Source organism: Photinus pyralis, unplaced genomic scaffold (assembly GCF_008802855.1).
Source record: "Photinus pyralis isolate 1611_PpyrPB1 unplaced genomic scaffold, Ppyr1.3 Ppyr1.4_LG7, whole genome shotgun sequence".
NCBI lineage: Eukaryota > Metazoa > Arthropoda > Insecta > Coleoptera > Lampyridae > Photinus > Photinus pyralis.
The window spans coordinates 7,320,431-7,346,373 of NW_022170738.1; the positions used below are offsets into that span (position 1 = coordinate 7,320,431).

The following is a 25,943-nucleotide window of genomic DNA, read 5'->3' on the forward strand; positions in this document are numbered from 1 at the left end:
TCCGTGAAGTTGCTCCTGGAAGTTGAACCAATTGTGTCAATTTACAATGTACCTGTTAGTTTTTAGTTGGTTTTCATTAGTTCTGGCAAGAATGACGTTAGTTTCTCTTTGGTACTAATGTTATCCCAAAATCAAAATTGTCCGGGCGTGCTTCACTTTTCCGCGACATGTGCTAGAATTGTTAGTTCAGAGGTAATTTTGGATAAAGATTCGTTAGTTTCTGTAAGTTTTGATTAAACCGTCGTTTGTTTTTCCTTATTTCTTGTAAAAAAAAATTTTTAATTTGTCCGGGAATACTTCACACTTCACTGGCAATTAGTTGAATTGTTAGTTTAAACACCATTTTCGATTGAATGGTGTTAGTTTCTATAAGTTTTCATAAAATCGTCGTTTGTTTTCCCTTAAATAATTGATTAATCGACCAATTTATTAAAGCGTTGTTGATATATCCGTCAAAAGTCATTTGCAATTACAGCTTGCTACGTAAGACATGGCACTCATTTACAAGATATTGTTTACACTTAGTTAATTGTTGAGTGTGTGAGTAATGAGTTGATCTACAGTATCCAATAAAAATGTATAATTATCTTAAGCTTTTTCTGGATGTCATAATATGTAGAACCTCTCGTCCCTAACCAACACATAGATTTCGACACGGTTTGTACAAACGCTTATTATTTTGTCACCAAGGAAAATTGAGTATATCTCCATTTCTAGATGGTTGATAGATGGATGTACGGGCGTCATAATTACAAATTGAAACTCAGGGTAGAGCCTTCGCTACCTAATAGAGGCAAATAATCCACAATAAACATATAAACAATGTAAACTAGCAAAACACGCAATATGAGGCTAGGATGGATGCTCTTCTTACCGATACTTGCCTAATTGCTCGCCAACTATAGGTCTTCCGTTGGGCAAATCGTTGAAGACTTCCCATTGTCCGTTTTTTGGTACGTCTTGTGAATGCTACGTAATGACCTGGTAGGTAGGCAACGATTCCGGAAAGAATGTAATTTTTCCCAAGAATTAACATCTCCTCGGGAATATCGGAAAGCGTATATTCTATGTCACTTCCTGCCTCTAGCTCTGGTACCGTTAGGTGATCGACAACTATGAAAAGATGATTTCCTAGCTCACATGAAACAGTTGATTGACTTTCGCATGACAATATGACAATATCGATTTTTGCAGTGCAACAAAACCTTCTTTTAAGAGAATATTCATATTGCTTTCCAAAACTACCATTTCTTCTCTGGTATCATGTATTTTACATTCGGGTCTAGTACATCTTGTTTCCATTGTTACACTAGGACATCCTTGGGGCAATTTCCGAAGTAGAGTAGCGACATTTCCCCAACTACCATTGAAATCACTTTCTACTGTTGCAGCTGATGCGGTTAAATGTGGAGAATTAAAAGATTTGACAAGAACAGTAGTCCATAGGGGTATGCGATATGCTAATAAAGTCGGTCCGCAAGTTTCGGAAAATAGTAGATATGGATTTGGACGTCCATGATTTTCCGCTTTCTTCTCGTATTTGTTTTGTATTTCTGTAACCCATTGGCGTATACTACCACCTTCTTCACATAAGTCACCATCCATTTCACAAAATTCAACCCACAAGCAGACTTTTACTTTGATACTTAGTCCCCAAAGTTGGCAAAATATAAGGCCGGTACCAACCGTTATAGAAAGATAGAATCAGCATAAGAAGAAACTGTTCTGACGGTTCCTTTTCGCAAATGGGAACGAGAAATTATGCACAATTTGTGGACCCGACATAAAATACCATGCCCTTATACTTTACGAAGAAGTAGAGTATCACCAAATGGACTATTTTGTAAAGAATACATCCGAATAAGTGCCTACTGTCGACAATGTGGTGCTGATGCTACTGGTAGGATACTGGCTAGACCAGTAGAGGGAGAGAGTGTAAAATTGGAATGGAGATCAAATGATTCAAGAAACATTTTGCATTCTCTGAAGAGACCTTTAGTTGGAGTAGAGCGGTCCCAAATGGCAGCTGAAGTTTCAAGGTAGTGGGTACCGAAAGAAGCAGTCAGATGTACCTACATTATGGAACAAGGCGATGTTGAACCCCCTATGGTAAGGAATTTGGACGTCTTAGAAATGCCAAACAACAATTTAACAATAACAATTTAAACATTTCTAAGGGAGAACAATGAAGCATACACAGCCTTACGCGGGATCCATTCACGATGTTGTACTGGACAAGGTTGTAATTCATTATTTTACACCATCACAACTATATTTATATAGATCATTCTCCCAACGAAATTATGCTATCCTTTGCATAGATGCAACAGGGGTTTAGTCTCCAAAATACCCAGAGTAAATGGATCATCAGACATATTTTTGTACGAAGAGGTTCTTCCCTGTAGAATTACATTACCGGTGGTGCTTATAGAAAAACAGGACTCTAATTGCATATTCAATTGGTTAAACGAATGGCAGAGAGCAGGAGCACCGCTATCTTCAGAAGTCATCGTTGACGATTCTTCTGCTTTAAAAGCCGCGGTTGTAAAATCCTTTGCGCAATGTCAGGATCTACGCGACTATTTGGACAAACGCTTTTGTCACTTACGTGATGGCCGCTTACCTTTACCCCCATGCTTTATAAGACTAGATGTTGCGCACTTCATACATGCAGTTAGAAATTAGAATGTGGAGTATATAATGAGACGAATTCAAAAAAATAGTTCACGATTTTTTCCTGCGCTGTTTAAGCTTACTTGTACAAAGTACGCCATTAGAAACCTTTAAGAAAGTGTTCTCTTATACTTTAGTAGTTACTTTATCGCCATGCTCCATGGAACAAAGTCTTCGATTCTTGTCTAAGAAAATTAAAGGCGAATTACTAGTCTCGCCCTCCGATAATGAAGATAATGCAACTATACAGAATTTATGTGAAATGGATGGTGACCCGCATAATGCTTTTTAGAGGTGCCCCTGCAGAAGGTCTTAAGTTGTTCTATATTACTCCGGTATTTACCTTACGAATTAGGAAAACTGCAGGAAAAACTAAATCGGAGTACCCGGCAGAATGCTCTAACTAAACTGATCTAAGGAAATTCCCATCTCTGCCACAGATGAAAAATTCACCTCAAACCAGGTTCGAACACCCGACCTCAGGATTTATACCCCAACGCTCTATACCACTGAGCTATAATGCCGGCAATGGACGTCCAAATCCATACTATTTTCCGATACTTGCGGACCGACTTTATTAGCATATCGCATACCCCTATGGACTACTGTTCTTGTCAAATCTTTTAATTCTCCACATTTAACCGCATCAGCTGCAACAGTAGAAAGTGATTTCAATGGTAGTTGGGGAAATGTCGCTCTACTTCGGAAATTGCCCCAAGGATGTCCTAGTGTAACAATGGAAACAAGATGTACTAGACCCGAACGTAAAATACATGATACCAGAGAAGAAATGGTAGTTTTGGAAAGCAATATGAATATTCTCTTAAAAGAAGGTTTTGTTGCACTGCAAAAATCGATATTGTCATATTGTCATGCGAAAGTCAATCAACTGTTTCATGTGAGCTAGGAAATCATCTTTTCATAGTTGTCGATCACCTAACGGTACCAGAGCTAGAGGCAGAAAGTGACATAGAATATACGCTTACCGATATTCCCGAGGAGATGTTAATTCTTGGGAAAAATTACATTCTTTCCGGAATCGTTGCCTACCTACCAAGTCATTACGTAGCATTCACAAGACGTACCAAAAAACGGACAATGGGAAGTCTTCAACGATTTGCCCAACGGAAGACCTATAGTTGGCGAGCAATTAGGCAAGTATCGGTAAGAAGAGCATCCATCCTAGCCTCATATTGCGTGTTTTGCTAGTTTACATTGTTTGACGTTGTGTAAACTCACTCATTATGTTTATTGTGGATTATTTGCCTCTATATTAGGTAGCGAAGGCTCTACCCTGAGTTTCAATTTGTAATTATGATGCCCGTACATCCATCTATCAACCATCTAGAAATGGAGATATACTCAATTTTCCTTGGTGACAAAATAATGAGCGTTTGTACAAAACGTGTCGAAATCTATGTGTTGGTTAGGGGCGAGAGGTTCTACATATGACGTCAAAAAAAAGCTTACGATAATTATACATTTTTATTGGATACTGTAGATCAACTCATTACTCATACACTCAACAATTAGCTAAGTGTAAACAATATCTTGTAAATGAGTGCCATGTCTTACGTAGCAAGCTGTAATTGCAAATGACTTTTGATGGACGGATATATCAACAACGCTTTAATAAATTGGTCGATTAATCAATTATTTAATGGAAAACAAACGACGACTTTATGAAAACTTATAGAAACTAACACCATTCAATCGAAAATGGTGTTTAAACTAACAATTCAACTAATTGCCAGTGAAGTGTGAAGTATTCCCGGACAAATTAAAAATTTTTTTTTACAAGAAATAAGGAAAAACAAACGACGGTTTAATCAAAACTTACAGAAACTAACGAATCTTTATCCAAAATTACCTCTGAACTAACAATTCTAGCACATGTCGCGGAAAAGTGAAGCACGCCCGGACAATTTTGATTTTGGGATAACATTAGTACCAAAGAGAAACTAACGTCATTCTTGCCAGAACTAATGAAAACCAACTAAAAACTAACAGGTACATTGTAAATTGACACAATTGGTTCAACTTCCAGGAGCAACTTCACGGACCTAAAAAATGTGTAGATATAGGGAGGTATATATGAAAATCCGCTGTCGCTCCATTTTAATAAATAGGTGGCAATAGCCAGTAAAATTACACACCCACCCAAAAAATAGTAAATAGATTTAAGAAAATATTGGTGGGAATTAGCCAGTAAATTACACATCCACCAAAAAAAAGTGTTTCGTAATTTTTCCCAACGAAATTCGTAGCTAAATGAGCATTTTGCTGCACTAACTTAACCGGAAAGTGAACAGGATAGCGAGAGCAGAAAATCCAGCTCTTGTGAATCAGGGCAATACGTATATTTTTCCGCTTCTCCGACGGGTGCAAGATGAGTTCGTCCCTCAGCATTGAGAAATGCGACCACGAATAATCCCAAACCGAACCTGCCTATACGCTTGTTCTTAATCGTTCATTTGTGTGACTCGACAAATCGATAGAGGTAGTTAAAATCAACGCTGTTGTAATTTATTACAAATAAAGTCGAAAATACCCTCTCCTATGGAAAGAATCAATGTGAAACAGAATAGATAAACCATTTGATGACGTGGTTGAAGAAACAAGCCCGTAATTGCTAATGAGACGATTCTAATGAGAGGTGTGTACTCATCAAATACAGTAATTATCTCAATTTATTGCGATTAGTACCTATCTCTACTGTTTTACATACTTGGTTTTGATAACATTATTTACCGATAACTAATTTAATGTACTTAAGCAGTAGGTATTTATAGAATCGCTACCTAATACCCGAAATGGTAGATAACGACCGGTACGAATAGTGCGCTAGGTGATGCCAGTCAGCCAGTGACAATCTTGGGATAGTGAAAATTAATTTATTGATTCAGATTTTACTTCCAAAATGGTTTACAGACTACCCGTAAGTTTTTGGTTAAAAAGTTGTTGACAAATCTTTTGACGTGTCTCGGCGTTTTCCCTTTAATCAGTGGTTTTCAAAACGCCCGTTTTTAACAAATTTTTTAACCTATTAGTAGGTGGTAAAAATGTTTTGCCCATCCTCGCTACCTGGTTGCCTTGCCGTCTTAGTAACCGTTTTCATGTAAAAACGTATAAACGAACGAACGATGACTCACATGGCCGCACAATGCCCTTGAGATCAGAGCTGGGACGAATCCCCCAAAAAATAATTCGAATCACGAATCCGAATCATCAATAATGGATTTGAGTCACGGATATTTTGATTCGGGTCCTTTACCGCTTGCGACATTATTTGAATCCTAATATTCGAATCATTTTTCGCATCACGGATCACAGATTAACAAAAAAATAAAACCACAAAATTTTAAAGAGTATTTGGGGTTTACCTCTCTTAGAATCCTACAAAACTAAGACGGGTAGTTATAAAAATCATCACTGGGGACTTTCTCTAGGTTCTCAATTTCCGAAGTGTTCTGTTTTTATACTCTGTAAGTCTGTAACTCTGTACGTACTATAATTATTAAGTATTATAAAGTAAAGTCCGAAAATATTAAGTAAAAACAAGAATAATGAATATGAAGTTTATTTAACTTTAAAATAGATACCTACCCAAATAAGCATTATGCTAAACTAAAAACAAAATAACAAAAAAATATTTATTTTTTGTTTGCCTTAGACAAAACTAATATTTCAAAATTCTCGGTGATTCGAATGCATACGCTGAGGATTCGAATACGATCATTTCTGATAAATGCAACGAATCCGGATCAGGGATCCTTTTATTTTAAAGTATTCGGATCACACTTCCGAATCACCGAAAATGATTCGAATCCAGGATTCGATTCCTAAGTGATTCGAATCCTCCCCAGCTCTGCTTGAGATTAAAAAAGTTAAAAAAATTTATCCTTAATTTGTTCGATATACCCTTGAAAAGGTGCCTCCAAAATGTATCGCGTGCTTTCTTGTCCCCATCAAGTCCTCAGTCGTCACGCGTCGAGCCTCAGCTCGGTTCACTCCCGACACCCGATCTTACCAGTTTGGCAGTTACCACGCCGCATTCATTTCCTATTTCACCCACTGAAAAAACCGTTTACTCCCCGGAGAGTTCAATTAATCGAAACGCCTTCCGCTTGGCGAATAGTGCGTAACGTTTTTGTCTATTTCTCCTCCATCGTCCACTATGGATTGTCACATTTGCTACTTTTCTGGCACAGTTCCTCCTGCTTCTCGAGAGGATCGTGCCGGACCGAAAATAATTCGAGAAATGCCCATCCTACTACGACTACGGATTCGGAAGCTCCAGTTTCAAAAATCTGTTTTTTGCATTTTTTTCGGTTCTTGCCTTACCTCGTTCGACGCGTCTATCCTTTGGCCGCGGCACGGCGACGTCCTTGCAACTGTTACGGTTTGTCCTTTGTAGAACGTTCTATACGGAAAACTTGAAAGTCCGCTTTCACGTATTTATCATTTACGTTTCACAACTACCGTTACTGCAAATTTTGAGAGAACCGATTTTCAGATAAAAAGTTGTTATTTATTCATTATGTGATTATATAATTATTGCTTAATTATTTATAATTAATTTGTTTAGAACTGTTTTCAGCGCTTATTGTAAAGGTTGGTTGTGAATCAACACTAATCTGGCTGTCACTGTTAGCATCACTTGTAACGAAGTTGATTCTTGATTCTGTCCTAACTTTTGAGATACACTCATGATACACTTTTTAATGCATTTCAATCCAGATTGGAAAAACACTCAATTGTCCGTGCATTTTCGTCAGAATTGGTCTTATCTCCGTGCCGTTATCTTTAACGTAACCCCTCAGATGGATGAAAAAAGTATACGTGGGAAATTCAACTAATCCTTCAGTTTTCTAGGTATTGATTTCTGAAATAAACCGATACAACGAGATATCGAAGGATCCTCAGTATTACAATCACTTTAACGACAATTTATTTTAATCTTACATACATACATAATGCTCTTGGCCTTTTTTCCCAACGATATTGGTGCACAAATAACGATTTTGATATAAATAAAATAAAACAGAAAATAAAATTCTAATATACAAGGCATATCCGACCTATCTGGACATATGAGCTATGGAGCTGTGCTTCTAAAACAAATGTACTATTAATTCAAGAAACCAATCAAAAATACTACGGCAAATTGTAGATGCTCCGTGATATATAACAAATCATGCAATTTAAATACAGATCTACATATACCAACGGTTCAGGAACTAATCCAGGAGAGAGCTATCAAAACACCATGAAGCCCTAGAAACCCACTCAAACCCCTTACTGGAACCAGTTACTGCAACCAAGGATGAATAAAAGACTTTAAAAATTGTGGCCTATAAACTTAGTGCGGGAGTAGCGAGTTCTCAAACTTCTTTTGACAAAAACAATTTATAAAACTTAGTATTAAGTTACATAGGTTGCATCGATGGATGCTAATCTTATCATGCTATTAATTTGCTAGTACACCTAGCGGCCGTTAACCCTTTAGCTAATAGATTACATGTATGTACCTATTGTCGTGATTGCTAAATAAATAGATAGGAAAAAATATGTTTTTATCAAAATCCATGTGGTTGCCAAAAATAGATCAAATTCATGTTTTGGTCATTGAGATAATGCTCTTGGTCTTTTTCCCAACGATCTTGGTGCATAAATAACGATTTTGACATATTTCTATCAAAATCCATGTGACCTCAGAAAAATAATTTAACATCTTTGAATCACACACATGCGGTTATCAAATGTGCGCGTGATGTACTCTTTCAGCATCAAGATAATACGTTTGAGAACTTTTAAAACTCCAAATTCATGTGTAAAAAATAATTTTGGGCACAGTTTTCTCTAAAACTTTTGACCTATACCACAGAGAAGAGTTATATTGAATTATTACACATCTAAGTCATAGACAATAACCTAGCCCGAACTCGATACATGACCTAGCGAATGAAATATGTTGATTTCTATTATATTGAGCGCGCAGTTTTTCCTGTTCCCGATTCACTCAAAGTCCTATAACTTTTGTTCCTGTTGAACCAGCTTCCTGAAAATCTATAGCGTCCGTCCTTAATGTCCAAAGTCCCGTACACCAAATTTCAACACAATCGGCCACTTTTAAAAAAGTTAGAGCGCACACGGACGAACGGACGGACGACAATGCAAAACTATAAAGGATCTGAGGATCCTTAATAAATCGATACAACGGAATATCGAAAGATGTGTTTACTTGAACCAAGATGAACCTATATAGCAGGTTTCGAGAATGCTAGTGCGAATAGATGGATGGACTGACGAACGGATGAATATTGGACCCCAAATTCAAGGGATTTACTTGGAGCAAGACGTCAATTCGGGATTTAGGTGCGCACGGACAATTACATGGTTTCAAAAAGGGCCTATTAAGTATGAGACACAGTGCGTTCGAGATACCTCAATATTTCTTTTATCTTGCGACATTTTCAAATGTAATGTTACGTGACATTACGATTTATCCGATAACATTTCGAAACTTCCGGGATAACTTCCGGTTTAACGGGAAAATCGATGCAACGTTTGTTTTTTGAATGTTTTTTTTTAATATTTGAAAAGAGCAAGCAATTTGGTGTACGATAACATAAAATATGTATACGGTTAAAATAAAAAAAATGGAGAAATTTGTGATTCAATATTTAGAAAACTTATGAAATCACACAGAAAAGACCTACAGCAACTTGTTCAATGTTTGGTCTTGAAGATTTAGTATTGCGCGATACGATCTCCTCGTTTAACACAACAGACACCGCGCATCCTGACAGCACACGGCATGCTAGTATTAATATTTTTTCTAAATATTATTATCATTATTATTATTACGCAATTCGTAACATAATTATCAGTGTGCTCTCGCACTAAATCACAAATTTCTCCATTTGTTTGTGTATCAACCATATGCATATTTTATGTTGTCGGTTGTCGTCCAACAAATTGATTACTCTTCAAATATCTGAAAGAAACATCATTTTTGAAAAACAAAAGTTGCATCGATCTTCGGTTAAACCGGAAGTTTCCATATGCGATCGGATGGATGGATGGATATCACATATAAAATTCTATTTCAAAAATTTTACGTATCTCACTTCTCTCGATCGCCCTGTATAGTTTTTTGGTTTAAGAAAATCTCATTCGTGGCACACTTAGTCGATCACACTGTACATATAATACAGTGTTGTATAATTGATAAGGCTTTGAATTTTATGCCCTGTATGTTATTTAGTTAAAAAAATGTCCCATTCGTTGCACAGTTAATGAATCGCACTGTAGGTACATATGTATGTATTTATTATAACCGTAGGTATCGTACAATTGATTGGATTTTATACCATACATTCAGATTGAGTAAATGAAATCGTCTCAATTTGTAACTACGAGACTGCAAGAATCTCGAACTTTGAAACGAGATCAAAAGAAAATCGCCTCCGTCCATACACTGCTTTATAAACCTATCGCGAGGAAAGATTATCGGTCACAGAACACCTGACCCCGGTCTACAATCTATTTTTTTTGCGCATTTCCACAAAAATAAAAAAAATGCGCTATTGTGGCCACTTTGTTCTACTTTTTTCGCTATTTGGTTCGTTATAGTGTCGAGGCTTGCCCCAAGGAAGGAATTTTTTCTGCGTTTATTGCTAAAAAAGTTATGGTAAAAAAACCAACCAACCATTTTTTACATGTTCCATAATTTTACCCTTTTGCCGTTTATTAACGATCCTAGAAATCGTTTATAATTCCTGTCTGTCCATCTATCTGCCCGTGTGAACGATAACTTTGTTTAGAAATGTCCGATCGCTTTGACATCTCTGTTAGTTATGAACTGAATTGAATGAAAGCCAATATGGGCATAGCTTTAGCCATATAATACGCAATGCCAACAGTTGAGTCGAATCGATTCAAAATTCACACTGCCCCGACCATTTATAAACCGAATTGCAAACTTTTTTATTTATAAAAGTACATTGATACATTTGGATACATTGGAATAAAGGAAAAATCTAACGCCAGTTTCAAAATTTAGGTTTGCGCATGCGCAGTGCCAACTTTCTTATTTATGAAAGGACAAAACTTATTTTTCGAAATGTACTGAAAATACCCAATCTTTTCAATCTTTCAGGACATTCTATCAATGTAAACCACCTCTGGAAATCTAATTGTATAAATATTGATGCCATGGAACTTTTAAAAGCAAGCTCGATCCAAAGTTACGAAAGGCATTATTAAGAAGATGTTCTGGGTAGGTATCTAAAATCCCTCGTTTTTCCGCAGCGACCCCAACTACTTAATAAAACCCAGTATAACAAGTCTTTGTCTTTACTCGTGACGTGATTTTCCATACTTTTGCGGTTTTGTTTGTGCAATTACGAAGATTAAGGCGACATTAGTACAAGGATACATACCGTTTCCAAACGATTCATGCTCGTTAAATAAAACAAGTAAAGCGAGATGTTTATCTAAATCGTTTAAGTCGGATGGATTTTTCTTAAATGAAACATCAATAACCGCAATGGGGTTAATACAAAACCTCAAGTTCTAAATTTAACAATGTCAAGGAAAGCCGTACCGATGTTCTCGAGTCTATTTCCATCGGTGATGCCTGAAAAGTGTTTTCCCGGCGCACACGTCGCTTGATACTAACATTTAGTTCAGATATTGCCGCTTAAGAATTGACTGCTGCTTTATAATTTATTAATTATTTCATTCCAGTAGTTACCAGGTTTATAAATTATAATAATAAAATTGAAATGCATATTCCTAAATATTTTGAAAGTATTCAATCAAATCCCAATACGTAATAATAAAGTGCCAAAACATATAGGTACAACCACCATGTCCTTTAAGATGGGACACACAGTAGGTATGTACCATATCTCAATAGAATTATATATCCTCTGAAAGAAAGCAATAAATTGGTTAACAAGGTCGCAACATTAGTAGAAAACGCACTAACTAAATTAACGTTGATCAGCAAGGAAAACCATCTTGTATAACGAGAGCTCTCTCTCTAGCTTTTTTATATATTTGTATTCTGGGTGGTTCCAATAAAGGAAAATGTTGCTACCTATTTTATAATAGTTTTTAGTCAATATATTCTTAATAAAATTGTCGCTTGATAGGTTCCGGATGCGAGGTGACCAGATTATTGCCTGGGAAAGTTGTTGGCGACCGTCTGACGAGTGATAACGCGAGATTAATAGCTTTTACTAATGGGCTTCATACGCACGTGGTTCGTTTAAGGGTACAAAGTCAATTGGTTAAACGAATAAAGATGGCCGCTGAAACGTATTAACGCCATTTTGTATTCGTATTTGTAACAAGTTAAAAAGTAATCGTAAACGATTTACATAAAGCGCATTTCCACTTGCATTCATTAATCATTTCCCATTTGTAAGATGCAACTTCTGTTAAAATCGGCCACAAATATGAAAGATAGCGTTGCACATGGGCAATCCATTGTTGACGTGCTACTTCAATTTCAGTTTATGAGAAGAATTTCATTTCAATGCTTTTCGAAATAAGAAAGTTGGAACTGCGCATGCGCAAACCTAAATTTTAAAACTAATGTTAGATTTTCCTTTGTTCCAAGCGCCTAAGTATCAAATTTCATTTAAATGCTTCCATAAATAAAAAAGTTGACACTGCGCATGCGCAAAACCAAATTTTGAAACTGGCGTTAGATTTTCCTTTATTCCAAGTGCCTATGTATCACATTTCATTTAAATTCTTCCATAAATAAAAAAGTTGGCACTGTGCATGCGCAAAACCAAATTTTGAAACTGGCATTTGATTTTCCTTTATTCCAAGTGCCTATGTATCAAATTTCATTTAAATTCTTCCATAAATAAAAAAGTTGGCACTGTGCATGCGCAAAAACAAATTTTGAAACTGGCATTTGATTTTCCTTTATTCCAAGCGCCTATGTATCAAATTTCATTTAAATTCTTCCATAAATAAAAAAGTTGGCACTGCGCATGCGCAAAACCAAATTTTGAAATTGGCGTTTGATTTTCCTTTATCCCAAGTGCCTATGTATCAAATTTCGTTTAAATTCTTCCATAAATAAAAAAGTTGGCACTGCGCATGCGCAAAACCAAATTTTGAAATTGGCGTTTGATTTTCCTTTATCCAAGTGCCTATGTATCAAATTTCGTTTAAATTCTTCTATAAATAAAAAAGTTGGCACTGCGCATGCGCAAAACCAAATTTTGAAATTGGCGTTTGATTTTCCTTTATTCCAAGTGCTTATGTATCAAATTTCGTTTAAATTCTTCCATAAATAAAAAAGTTGGCACTGCGCATGCGCAAAACCAAATTTTGAAATTGGCGTTTGATTTTCCTTTATCCCAAGTGCCTATGTATCAAATTTCGTTTAAATTCTTCCATAAATAAAAAAGTTGGCACTGCGCATCCGCAAAACCAAATTTTGAAATTGGCGTTTGATTTTCCTTTATCCCAAGTGCCTATGTATCAAATTTCGTTTAAATTCTTCCATAAATAAAAAAGTTGGCACTGCGCATGCGCAAAACCAAATTTTGAAATTGGCGTTTGATTTTCCTTTATCCCAAGTGCCTATGTATCAAATTTCGTTTAAATTCTTCCATAAATAAAAAAGGTGGCACTGCGCATGCGCAAAACCAAATTTTGAAATTGGCGTTTGATTTTCCTTTATTCGAAGTGCTTATGTATCAAATTTCGTTTAAATTCTTCCATAAATAAAAAAGTTGACACTGCGCATGCGCAAAACCAAATTTTGAAACTGGCGTTAGATTTTCATTTATTCCAAGTGCTTATGTATCAAATTTCTTTTAAATTCTTCCATAAATAAAAAAGTTGGCACTGCGCATGCGCAAAACCAAATTTTGAAATTGGCGTTTGATTTTCCTTTATTCAAAGTGCCTATGTATCAAATTTCATTTAAATTCTTCCATAAATAAATAAGTTGGCACTGCGCATGCGCAAAACCAAATTTTGAAATTGGCGTTTGATTTTCCTTTATTCGAAGTGCTTATGTATCAAATTTCGTTTAAATTCTTCCATAAATAAACAAGTTGGCACTGCGCATGCGCAAAACCAAATTTTGAAATTGGCGTTTGATTTTCCTTTATCCCAAGTGCCTATGTNTTCAAGTGCCTATGTATCAAATTTCGTTTTAAATTCTTCCATAAATAAAAAAGTTGGCACTGCGCATGCGCAAAACCAAATTTTGAAATTGGCGTTTGATTTTCCTTTATTTCAAGTGCCTATGTATCAAATTTCGTTTAAATTCTTCCATAAATAAAAAAGTTGGCACTGCGCATGCGCAAAACCAAATTTTGAAATTGGCGTTTGAATTTCCTTTATTCCAAGTGCCTATGTATTCACATTCATTTAATCTTCCACAAAATAAAAAGTTGGCACTGCGCATGCGCAAAACCAAATTTTGAAATTGGCGTTTGATTTTCCTTTATTCGAAGTGCCTATGTATCAAATTTCGTTTAAATTCTTCCATAAATAAAAAGTTGGCACTGCGCATGCGCAAAACCAAATTTTGAAATTGGCGTTTGATTTTCCTTTATCCCAAGTGCCTATGTATCAAATTTCGTTTAAATTCTTCCATAAATAAAAAAGTTGGCACTGCGCATGCGCAAAACCAAATTTTGAAACTGGCGTTAGATTTTCCTTTATTCCAAGTGCCTATTGTAAGAAAAAAAGTTTGCAATTCGGTTTATAAATGGTCGAGATGCGAAAAGGGCACTGTGAATTTTGAATCGATTCGACTCAACTTTTGGCATAGCGTATTATATGGCTAAGGCTATGCTCATATTGAATTTCATGCAATTCAGTTCATAACTAACGGAGATGTAAAAGCGATCGGAGATTTCTAAACAAAATTATCGTTCACACGGACAGATAGAGGGACAGACAGGCAAAGGAACAGACGGACAGACCAACAGACAGACGACAGCAACAATACAAAATTATAAATGATCTCTAGGATGGTTTTATTTATTTATTTATTTATTTATTATCGCTCTCTTGTTTTGGGCCCTCAACAGGCATGCGCCTAATTACAGAGTGACCCGCATAATGCTATTTAGAGGTGCCTCTGCAGAAGGTCTTAAGTTGGTCTATACTACTCCGGTATTTACCTTACGAATTAGGAAAACTGCAGGAAAACCTAATTCGGAGTAGCCGGTAGAATGCTCGGAACTGGTCTAAGGTAATTTCCATCTCCGCCACAGATGAAAAATTCACCTCAAGCCAGGTTCGAACACCCGACCTCCGGATTTATAACCCAATGCTCTACCACTGAGCCATAAATCCGATGGTTAATAAACGGCAAAAGTGTAAAATTATGGAACATGTAAAAAACGGTTTGTTGGTTTTTTTACAATAACCTTTTTAGCAATAAACGCAGAAAAAATTTCTTCCTTGGTGCAAGACTAGACACCATAACGAACCAAATAGCGAAAATAGTAGAACAATAGCTCTTAAGATAAAGAACTAGTAGCGTCACAAAACGAGCGGACGGACGGACAGCCGGACGGACGGACGGACGGACGGACAAAGTGGCCACAATAGCGCATTTTTTTTTATTTTTGTGGAAATGCGCTAAAAATTAAGAAGTAGGGATAAAGTAGAGAGAGCTGTTTTCTCGAGGATTGGGTTTCTCGACGCAGAAGCGTTAAGTGGAAAGTAATTCATTATTATACGTGGTTACTGGCAAACTGTTTTTCTAGAAATTTGATTGTTGAAAAGAAATGAATGCTATTGATACATTCGGAGCCATAGTTGGGCGTATTTTCTAAAGTTTAAGAGACTGGGGACAAGTCGGCGTCGCATTTAAATAAATTGTTACTACGAAAGCGTTTGGGGTCCAAGATGTAAAACATTCCGTTACGCCAGATTTGCAGCGGCACGTTACGTAAAAAACCAATTTATCAATCAAAGTTGTGCATCCAATTTGTTTATATGAAGTGCAACAAATTTACGAATAAAACGGCTACCGGTAAAAATGTTAAAGATAATTAATTCAAGCTTTTGTTTACTGTTAAAACCCTAAGTTACAAGGCAAATTTTTGACATTTATACCTCGCAGAGCACCGGTAATTTATTACTGTGAATAACTCAAAGTTGAACTTATAATTAAATCAAAGTAATCCTGAAGCACGGTGTATTCCTAAATCAAATTGCGTCAACCATCATTCGAAATTATTTTTCAACAAGCAGAGGAAATAATTTAGAGGAAAGATACTAAAATTCATTTGCGTTAAAATTTGTTTTCACTGTAACCACGAACGTACCAAGTGGAAGTGATTTATTTTCGTCGAATAGATTTCAATACTACGTTAGGGGAGAGAAAAGGCTTTGCGTTTAATATTTTGTTTACGTGGATTGAGGGGTTAAGAATATAATGGAAAATGAAGCACAGTTTAGGAAGCACGTTACTTTCACGACATAATTCTTTTCTTTTATAAGAAATCACGTGCAAGGAATTTCCACTCTTTATGAAATATTTAAACAATGAATTACGAGGTGAAAATCAAATAAAAATTGTTTTTGCAAGCAGAATAAAATAGATTATATCGTTTATCTTTTTCTCTTTTTATTCTTGAGATTCTGGCACTTCTATGGAGGAAATCTATTTCCACGGCATATATGGGCGTTTGTCATTTTCCTTGACTGTACACACTTCGATCCCATAGCATAATGTGCTGATTACCATCACCTGGCCTATCCTTTGGTTTTCTTTCTTATTTTAATGCAGTTATTGTTTTTGTCCTAGCAAATTGGAATTTAACGCTCCTAGCGTAATACAGCGTTAAAGGCCGAAGTAATTAACTTTTTGCGCTAATTCGATATCGCACAGAACATTTATTTTGGGATATACAATGTGTCCCAAATCGCGTGGGATTGCATGGGTAACTTTGTTATTATTAAAGATAGAGAATTGGTTAAATGGGCAATGTTTTGCAGTTTTGGATGCTTATTTAAAATTTCCTTATGGAAATTCAAAATGTCGCATAGGTTCGACGTAAATTCAAAAAAACTAAAATTGGTCATTTCCTTGAATGTCTTATATCATCGAAAGTATAAGAGATATAAAAAAAAGTTTTATATAAAAGTGACTGTCTTTGATACGCTTAATTTAGAATTGATGTAAAAAAAAATTCAAGATGGCCACTTTTGAGGAACATTTACCAACTTCCTAAAGTTAAATAGGCGCTATATGGGATTTTTAGATTACTTGATAGATTTTTTAATTCTCTTTTCAACGAGCCATCATAACATAAGATTGAAAATAAGATACCAGTTATATCAACGGTTTTTATATTTTAATCAAGTAGGCTGTGATGAATTAAAAAAAAACAAAACAAAATCTATTCAAGCCAGCAAAACAATGAAAATAATTACATCAGATGTTTAAAATATCAGGGACGCACTCAAGAGAGGGGGGTTTGGGCATCCCTCCAAAATTTTATATAAGTAGGCCTAGAAAAATTTTGATTTTTATAACTTTTTATCACTTATTGACTATATTATTATCCATACTTACATACCTACCAATGGTGGTATCACTACACACTATCCCCTCGAAAAAATGTCATGCCATTATCTAGTTAAACACGTTGCAAGACACTTGGCTTTATTTTACACAATGTATTACCATTGATGCATTGTCCCAGGTCACATTTTGTAGGTCAGTAGGTGGTTTATCCGCAAGAATATCGAAACTAACAGTTTTACCAGTCCGAGTATATGGACAGATGAATCTTATTTTTCTAACTGCGGAGTGTTCAAATCGACATAATGAACACTATACTCGTCACAGGAAAACCTACATGTTGTAGTTTTACGCTGAAATCAAGTAATATTTTTGTAAATTAATGTATTTTATGGCATAATGGGAAGTCATGCGTAATTGCACCGGTAATCTTCGTTGGATCTTTAACTGCTCACCATGATTTACAAATTCTCCAATAAACTTCCTTAAAGGATTTTTCTCGACAACGTATGTTTTGAAGAAAGGGTTGGTTTATGCTACCTACCAACAAGCTGGCTGCTCAGGTCACAATTCACGAATTGTGTACAGTACATTAAATTATAAAAGTAAGTACTTAATTAAAAAATAAAAGTAAAGTGGAAGTAGCTACCACTACAATAATAATAATAATCATCAATGGCAACACGTTGCCTAAACTAAACTGTCTTGAAGTGAATTTCACTAATAATGGCTAGTATTTTAAACATCTGGTGTAATTGTTTTCATTGTTTTGTTGCCTCGAATAGATTTTGTTTTGTTTTTTTTTATTCGTCACAGACTACTTGATTAAAATACAAAAACCGTTAATATAACTGGTATCTTATTTTCAATCTTATGTTATGATGGCTCGTTGAAAAGAGAATTAAAAAATCTATCAAGTAATCTAAAAATCCAATATGGCGCCCATTTAACTTTAGGAAGTTGGTAAATGTTCCTCAAAAGTGGCCATCTTAAATTTTTTTTTGACATCAATTCTAAATTAAGCGTATCAAAGACAGTCACTTTTATATAAAACTTTTTTTTATATCTCTTATACTTTCGATGATATAAGACATTCAAGGAAATGACCAATTTTAGTTTTTTTGAATTTACGGCGAACCTATGCGACATTTTGAATTTCCATAAGGAAATTTTAAATAAGCATCCAAAACTGCAAAACATTGCTCATTTAACCAATTCTCTATCTTTAATAATAACAAAGTTACCCATGCAATCCCACGCGATCTGGGACACACTGTATAGCTTTATTATTGTTATATTTAATCAATTTTGTCGAAACTTCATTTTTATTGACTACGTTTAAAAGGTAGTATTGATAGTGGTGCACATAATTGCTGTCTGCTTTTTTTAATATATACAAGAGATAACAACAAAAGAGTAGCCCTCTTTATCATAATTAAGAAACGTTTCTAGAAATTTTAAGAAAAACAAAATTTTGCAACTATATTATTTATTATGTTGGTACTAAACAAACGCACTAAGTTCTTATAAAGCCATGTACATACATGCAACAACGTCGCGAGTCGATCCGCGCGACGAACCGGCTCTTTGACTTGACGAACAACAATGCAACGAACATGACTACATACCGAACTGTGTCGCGTAAACGGATTGTGCCTCAGAGTAAGAAGTAAAGATAGAGATGCCTTGATGCTTATCTATGCGTGCCATCATCTCGTTTGTTTACTAACATTGCAGGAGGCTAAGTTGTCACATTTCACGAGATAGTTTTTAAGGGAATATTAATAATATGCATCTCGAGTAATCTAAATGGATTTTTAGATGCTTATAAGAGTTCAGTAACCCAAACAATTTTAACTTACAATTAAACGGCGTAACAAGAAAAGTTATGGTGACTAGTGCACCACAACGGCAACGCTGTAACTTTGTTTTCCGTTGAGAGGTATTTTGTTTATTTCGTTAAAACGTGATTCCTTAATTTTTAGGCGTTTTTATAGTGGAGGACTTATTCGATTGTGGTGTATTAATTTATGGGAGCCCTTTGAAATGGGGAAAAGCTGTATTATTTGTGGAATTATTGAATTACCTAACATAACCTTTCATCCGTATGTGTTTTGAAGTCATAGACGTGCATACGGGAATTTTCGCATTTTAATGTGTTTAGATTTCCTTCTAAGTTTCCACTTTGAAGTATCACCATACCTTATCATAGATCAATAGGGACCTTTCAAACACATACAGCTTTTGGTCATAATTATTTAGTGATACGTTATTACGTTTGCACATGTAAACAAAACATAAACTTTGTTGCCCATAAAAATAAATAAACCTTACGCCACTGACTAATGTTTACTTTCTACCTCTCAACGGTGACATGTTGGTTCAAAACAAACGTTCACGTTGTTATAGCGTACGCGTACTCTATCTTTATTTCTTACTCTGAGGATTGTGCAACAAAAGGACGATCTTAGGACGAGTAGGTCGCTTATGCCCATCCAAACATTCGTAGCTTCATCGCGCGCAATTCTTTTGATGTCACGTTGAAAAACCGGCAGGTTCGCGACGGCGTTCGTTTCACCGTCTACACTAGCACAGCGCGGTTCGGTTCGCGACGTTGTTGCATGTCCGTACATGGCTTAATACCTACTATAGATAAAAAAAGCCCAAGTAACGTCATCGCGTTTAACTATTTGCCTTAAACTGGATATAACTGGAATTATCTGATAATTCGTACAGACAGTAGGTAATTTTCGAAAAGTGTAATCATAAAATGTACGTTAATTGTTTATGGCGATGCTAATGTAAACGATAAAGTGGTTCAATTATCAATATTACTACTTTTGTTTTGAGTTACTGCACGAAAGCAGGAGCATTTTTCAAGGACGAGAATAATAGTATTTTCTATTCATAAAAAATTATTGATTACAGTTTTTTTAGTACGTAAATTCCACACAAAAACGAGTACAAAAATAATGTCTAACAATAATTTTTTTTAAATAACAAAGTGGTCATAAGTAACACCAGAAAATTTTATACAGTTACAGTTATATCTCTTATAAAACAACCGAACTTGCTTCTCCATCTGGCCTATCAAAAACAAAATCATCAGAAGAGTGAGTAGTCTTTCTCAAGAACAAAAGCAAAATTATGCGTGCTATCATAGCATTTTATACGATATTTTTTATAATTTTATGACATGTTAATTTTAAGAATGTTGTAGAAAGTGACCGCAGAAATGGGCATTCAAAGTGTCGCTGAATAAGTTATGGAGCAATTATCCCAAATTTAAAAAAACGGTATAATAACGGTAGAGTATGGTGGAAGAACCAAAATGTAGTTTAAATGTAAGCAGTAACAACTTAACAACCTCTAAAAATCTTCCCATCTCATCCTTGCGCATATACAAAATGCAAAGGACGTTGGTTATCTTTTGAATCGTTTGCGTCCAGGCAATAAATCGAGATTCACTTGAGAGTGATTTCCACTAAGTTTGGATGGTGAAAGAACATGATTATTTTTGTACCCTGTAGATCTAGCACCATAAGGAGAAGGGCGTCCCTCAATTTTCACTTATAATTGCACAGACAAGGGCGATAATTTGTTGAAAAATTCATATTTCGTGAGCACCGAATTCAGTACGTTTACTACTACAATTGACCATTTAACTATTACATATATGCCACCTTTGATCTAATTTAAATGGCAACATGGGCTTATTTCCAGGGAAGTACCCCCGTCAGAGAGTGCGTGAACAAAATAAACTACAATGTAGCAAATTTACATCCTTTTTTAAAGTCATCCTAATAAAATATTAAATTACAAATTAAAATTTAATTTAATTTAAAGGTCGTTAAATGCGGTAGTGAAATCTAATTTATATTTGACGTCAAAAACTATATTGATGTGACGGAGATCTCGCATTAAATATTTATCTTTAATCGCGGATAAGTAGTTAATTTGCTTCCTACAATTTTCTTTTATTTGAATTCATAAAAGACATTTACATGATTGGAGTTAGGTAACAAAATTTCCTAAGGTCAAGAATATTTGTACAAATATTGTATCTCAGTCTGAATTCTTATCTTATGTCATAAATCTGTCATGAAACCGAAAAAGCTCTTGTCTCTTCTTTGTATGGCGTATGTATAGATAACAAATGCGACTCGCTTGACTATTACTCTATGACCGTCCAAGTTTTACTTGAGTCAAATACGCTAGTGATGATACTACGTTGAGAAATACTATATGTATTTATAAATAGCCCGTAGATATTAGTTACAATTTTATGCTTATTGGCTGACCCTTACGAGTAAAAAAACAGCAGAGAACCTATCGGTAGTGAGAGTATGCTAGAAACTCGACGGAAGTCGAAAAAACGCGAATGTTCCACAATTGGCCTCAGTCACTGTGTAAGAATAACTATCGTGGTCTTAGCTTGACGATTGATAGTGTAACGTAAATTTGATTACGTGCTTTATTTATTTATAAATAATTAACAATAAATTTATAACAGTTTTAAAATGGATTAATTTATAACAGTAAATACAATTTATCACTTCTTATAACAGCATTGAAGTAGGAACTAAGTTGTTGTTCCCGAGCGATCGCGAACATTGTAGAATCAAATGTGTCATATTTCTCGGGAAGATTACGTCACATCGGCGACGACTAATCTTTCATGGCGCCTCGAAGTCTAACCAACAACATGTAGGATTCTGTGAAATGTAATTATAAATTGATTATATACATTTTCCACCAAACGGAACGATGTTGTAATATTTTTTACCCAAAATCGTCATGAAATCTTAATTTTCATGCCTACTTTATGTCAGAAAAGTTTAGTTTCCATGACAGAGGCAGACCAGACTGCTTTTCCTGTCGCTTTACCGGCCGCACATGTCACTTTTCCAGCCGCACCTGTCACATTCCTAAATGTCTGTAATGACTCCTGTCATCACTGAAAGATTGACATTAATCAAATGTTCGATATGAAAATTGAAATGCTATATTAAAATACGATTCCGGGTAAAATTTAATACAAAACTCGTCAGTAAAATGACATTACTTGACTCGGAATTAAAAAGTACTCGGCCCCAAACGGGCCTCGTATTTCCTCGCCAGTTATGTGTCATTTTCCTGACTTTTATGTAAGTAACTATTACCCAAAATCGTCCTGAAACCTTCATTTTCATGCCTACTTTCTGTCAGGAAATTTTAGTTTCCGTGACAGAGGCAGAGCAAACTACGTTTCCTGCCGCTTGTCACTTTACCGGCCGGACCGTCACTTTACCGGCCGCATTTTTTACATTTCCAAATGTCTATAATGACTCCTGTCATCACTGACAGATTGATATTAATCAAAAGTTATATATAAAAATTGAAATTTTGTATTAAAAGACGATTTCGGGTAATAGTTGAAAAGTACGAGGACGCGCAGCGTCAGTCGCTCCCCACAAAGTCAAGAAAGAAGTACGAAAAGGCGTACAAACTTTTTAATGACTGGCGCAAAACTAAAGGAATAATTACTTCGACACATATTCCATTAATTGTTAGTAATTAAAAAACCATTATCCTTTGTGTAGGTATACAGGGTGGTGACTTGCGTAACGCATCATAGGGATTTCAATGTAAAATTCATAACATGCGATTATTGGCTCCCCAAATTATTTTAGAGCAAAAATGTATTGTTTTTTGTAGAAAAAAATTTTTTACGTCAATCAACCGCATTACTTTTCAATTTTTTGCATAATAAAGACGGAAAATTGGAAAAATAAAACCCGCACCTTTGCAATAATCTGTGATGCCATGGAATTTTCTAAAACAAAAAGATATCCAGTTATCAATTAGCAGCAGTTCGAAATGGATTTTATGTTCGACTTGGTTACTGTCTTGCAGTTAATGGTGACTTATTCGAACATTTATTATAAATTGTTATAATAGGAAACCGTTTTTCGTAATTTGGTATTTCTTTATGTTGAATTCGCTGTTCTAAATATAATACTTTTTGATAGAATTTGATTTGATTTATAGCTGACGTTCCATGGCATGACGGATATTGGCGTAGTTTTTGTATTATAAAATTCCATGGCATCACAGATTATTGCAAAGGTGCGGGTTTTATTTTTCCAATTTTCCGTCTTTATTATGCAAAAAATTGAAAAGTAATGCGATTGATTGACGTAAAAACAATTTTTCTACAAAAAACCTCGATACATTTTTGCTCTAAAATAATTTGGGGAGCCAATAATCGCATGTTATGAATTTTACATTGAAATCCCTATGATGCGTTATGCAAGTCACCACCCTGTATTAATATTTAAAAATATCGTTGGTGGAATAACTTATTCAATGAACGGTCTAATTGTTATTTTGCATGTACTAGGACTGTAATGGGAGTCAAGCAAAAATATTACAGTACTAGTCAGGTAAAGATCAACTTTCTAATGTCAAAATAGCTCTGAAATTTAGATTTTCTTGACGGTTTCAGGTAAAATTTAATACAAAACTCGTCAGTAAAATGTCGTTACCTGACTCGGAATTTAATGTATCATTTCCCTGACTTTTATGTAAATAACTATTGCCGAAAATCGTCATGAAACATTCCTTTTCAGGCCTACTTTATGTCGGGAAATTTCAGTTTCCGTGACCGGCAGACCAGACCACTTTTCCTGCCGCCTGTCACCTTTCCGGCCGCCCCTGTCACATTGCTAAATGTCTGTAATGACTCCTGAATGAAAATTGAAATTTTACATTAAAAAACGAATTCGGGTAAAATTTAATTCAATAAACTCATCAGTAAAATGACATTACTTGTCTCAGCCCCATTCAATATTTCCTCGCCAGTAATGTGTCATTTTCTTGACATTGTCAATACCTATTATCTGATACTTAATAGTAAACACTGATTATCAAGACAAAACCGAGGACAAAACGCAAGCGTGTAATGTTTAAATGCTACTGCTTTGTAAAATTGACAGCTGACCTATAAAAATTTTAGTTAATAAAAAAAATTCCAAACAACTATACAGGGTGTTTTTTTGGGAGCTTTAGTTAAACGTTTCTGGGAAAGTAAAATACGTAGGTTTTTGAAAATTTGTACTTAGGAGTTACTCTGAAGGCCGAATCGATGTAAAATATTTTCAAAATGTCCGCACTTCCGGAAACACCGGAAGTAGATAGTAATTCCGTTATTTTAAATGGAAACCCCTATTTTTTATTGCATTTTTGGATTTTACGTGAAATTTCAGTTCTTTTGATACCCATATGTCGATATCTGCCATTTATGATTTTTAAGTTATTTTGACTTTAAGAAAAAAAATGGCGGATGCAGATGGTACCTTGATAATTGATTACTTGAAAACGGTTATAGTCATGGCAACCCATTTTTATCAGTGCATAGAGAATGAATAGGGCTTTCTTTTAGTGTACTTAAAAAAAAGTTAAGTTGCGTACAACCGCACCTATGGAGATCCAAATTGAAGAAACTTCAAAGTCCATAAACTCAGTTTTTTTTAAATGGAATGACCATGTTCTTAATATTGCATGAGATAGAGAATCGAAATTGGCATATTTTGATATTACATGTTCCTATAGCTATCTTTAACAGTTTCTGATTTATTCCCATTTCATTGAATTGATCTCGGAATTGATGCCATTTTTTTCGCATTTTCTTTTTAGTAGTTGGCCATGATTTTATAACAATCGAATTTTAAACAAATCAAGGAATGGAGTCTTTAATACCATTGATTCTAGTTCTAGTCTAAATAATTCATTAATAAATAACTCATTTATTAAGGATATAGGACGGAACATTTTTGAAAAATTTGTTAATCTTGCATTTGCAATTCAATTCATTTTCTTAAATATTCTCTTGTAGAGCTTTGTATCACTTGTGCTTCAACCGTTTGTAGTGCATTAGGGGTACAAAATTTCCAAAACTCATACAATTTCGTTCCAGTTTTAGAATGAATGTACGGAAAGCACGCGCCGCGATTCTGCCCATTTCACCATAAATAACAATTAAATTCCAAAATAGGTGAAACCATTGCGAGTCATTTTTCGATTTTTGAAAAACTTATGTTAACCTATAACAGTGGGTGATGGATTAGTGTCACTAGATTTGTTTAAAATTCAATTGTTATAGAATCATGGCCGACTACTAAAAAGAAAATCCGAAAAAAATAGTGTCAATTCAATAAAATGGGAATAAGTCAGAAACTGTTAAAGATAGCTATAGGAACATGTATTGTCAAAATATGCCCATTTCGATTCTCTATCTCATGGAATAGTAAGAACATGGTCATTCCATTAAAAAAAACTGAGTTTTTAGTCTTTGAAGTTTCATAAATTTGGATATCCATAGGGGCGGTCGTATGCAACTTAACTTTTTTTTAAGTGCACTAAAAGAAAGCCCTATTCATTCTCTATGCACTGATAAAAATAGGTTGCCATGACTACAACCGTTTTCAAGTAATCAATTATCAAAGTACCATCTGCATCCGCCATTTTTTTTCTTAAAGTCAAAATAACTTAAAAACCATAAATGGTAGATATTGACATATGGGTATCAAAAGAAGTGAAATTTCACGTAGAATCCAAAAATGCAATAAAAAATAGGGGTTGCCATTTAAAATAACGAAGTTACTATCTACTTCCGGTGTTTCCGGAAGTGCGGCCATTTTGAAAATATTTTACATAGATTCGGCCTTCAGAGTAACTCCTAAGTACACATTTTCAA

At 35.0% G+C, this 25,943-nt stretch overlaps 1 protein-coding gene across 2 annotated transcripts in view; it reads left to right on the forward strand.

Annotated features, from left to right (window-relative positions):
- The first annotated feature begins 11,414 nt into the window (after window positions 1-11,414).
- Window positions 11,415-25,943, forward strand: part of LOC116176327 — a 44,121-nt gene continuing 29,592 nt past the window's right edge. The window contains exon 1 of one of the 2 annotated variants that reach the window (XM_031494835.1): window positions 11,415-11,578. The gene's annotated coding sequence lies outside the window, so the exon portion shown is untranslated. Of the gene's footprint in view, window positions 11,579-19,704; window positions 19,979-25,943 lie in introns of those variants that run through there. The other variant, XM_031494831.1, reaches the window with a different exon arrangement.